Consider the following 1,727-nt stretch of genomic DNA (forward strand, 5'->3'; position numbering starts at 1 on the left):
ACAGAAAGTTCAAAGATCACCTGGAGAGAGACAATGCAGGAGAGAGAGAGCTGCATAACCAGATACCCTGGGAGGAGTGAACATGGGGAGACAAAGAAACAGCCCCCATGGGAAAGAAAAGGAGGAATCACTGGAAAAGGAAGTAGACGAAATGGAGGCAAGCAATTTATCAGAAATTTATCAGAGTGACTGAGAATCAGATCTGCTTTCTCTGCAGAATCACCATGGCAGCTGGGACTCTGTACACATACCCTGAAAACTAGAGAGCCTTCAAGGCCCTCATAACCATGAAGTAAGCGGGGCTCAGGTCCACATACTCTCTGCACCACACCATTTCCACTTTGGCCAAACCAACCACACCCCTGAATTTCTCTGCAAGTTTCCTGCAGGCAAGGTTCCATCATTTGAAGGTGATGATGATTCTGTGTATTTGAGAGCAATGCCATTGCCTACTATGTGAGCAATGAGGACATGTGGGGAAGTAGTCTAGAAGCAGCAGCCCAGGTGGTGCAATGGGTGAGCTTTGCTGATAATGACATAGTGCCCCCAGTACCTGGGTGTACCCCCACTTTGGGCATCATGCACTACAACAAACAGGCCACAGAGGACATGAGGCAAATACTAGCGCTGCTGGATGCTCACTTGAAGACAAGGACCTTTCTGGTGGGCAAACGTGTGACACTGGCTGACATCACAGTTGTCTGCACCCTACTGTGGCTCTATAACCATGTCCTGGAGCCATCTTTCTGCCTGGCTTTCCCCAACACCAACTACTGGTTCCTCACCTGCATTAACCAGCCCCAGTTCTGCACTGTCTTGGGGGAGGTGAAGCTCTGTGAGAAGATGGCCCAGCTTGATGCTAAAAAGTTTTCAGAGAACCAGCCTAAAAGGGACACCCCTCAGAAGAAGAAAGGACCTTGGGAGGAGAAGCCAAAGCCCCAGGCCAAGCAGAAAGAGGAGAAAAAGGCCACTGCGCCCCCTCCCAAGGAGGAGATGGACAAGTGTGAGCAGGCGCTGGCGGGAGAGCCAATGGCCAAGGAACACTTTACTCACCTGCCCAAGAATACCTTTGTGTTAGATGAATTCAAGTGCAAGTACTCCAATGAGGACACACTGTCAGTGGTGCTGCCATATTTTTGGAGCACTTTGGTAAGAACAGCTGGTCCCTGAGGTACTCTGAGTACCACTTCCCTGAAGATCACACCCAGACCTTCATGAATTGCAACCTCATCACTGGAATTTTCCAGCTGTTGGACAAGCTAAGGAAGAATGCCTTTGCCAGTATCATCCTCTTTGAAACCAACAACAGCAGCTCCATTTCTGGAGTCTGGGTCTTCCAAGGCCAGGAGCTTGCCTTTCTGCTGAGTCCAGACTGGTAGGTGGACTATGAATCATACACGTAGCGGAAGCTGGATCCCGGCAGTGCGGAGACACAGACATTAGTGTGAGAGTACTTTTGCTGGGAGGGGGCCTTCCAACACATGGTTAAAGCCTTCAATCAGGGCAAGATATTCAAGTGAACATCTCTTACCATCGCCTAGCTGCCTGTACCTGTCCTCCAGGGAGCTGGGGGTAATTAAAGGAAACTGAACATCAAAAAAAAATTCAGAGAAATGGTCATAAGGATGCTGAAAAATATGAAAGACATATTCAATAATATGTGTAAAAATCAAGAGGAAATGAAGAAGAATGGAGAAGAAATTAAAAATGACATTGCTGCATTAATG

The 1,727-nt window shown here is 48.1% G+C and overlaps 1 pseudogene; it reads left to right on the top strand.

Moving 5' to 3' along the window:
• Window positions 1–224: 224 nt before the first annotated feature.
• On the top strand, window positions 225–1,520 carry LOC102438694 (annotated as a pseudogene).
• Window positions 1,521–1,727: the final 207 nt, after the last annotated feature.

Source organism: Myotis lucifugus, unplaced genomic scaffold (genome assembly GCF_000147115.1).
Source record: "Myotis lucifugus unplaced genomic scaffold, Myoluc2.0 scaffold_29, whole genome shotgun sequence".
Lineage (NCBI taxonomy): Eukaryota > Metazoa > Chordata > Mammalia > Chiroptera > Vespertilionidae > Myotis > Myotis lucifugus.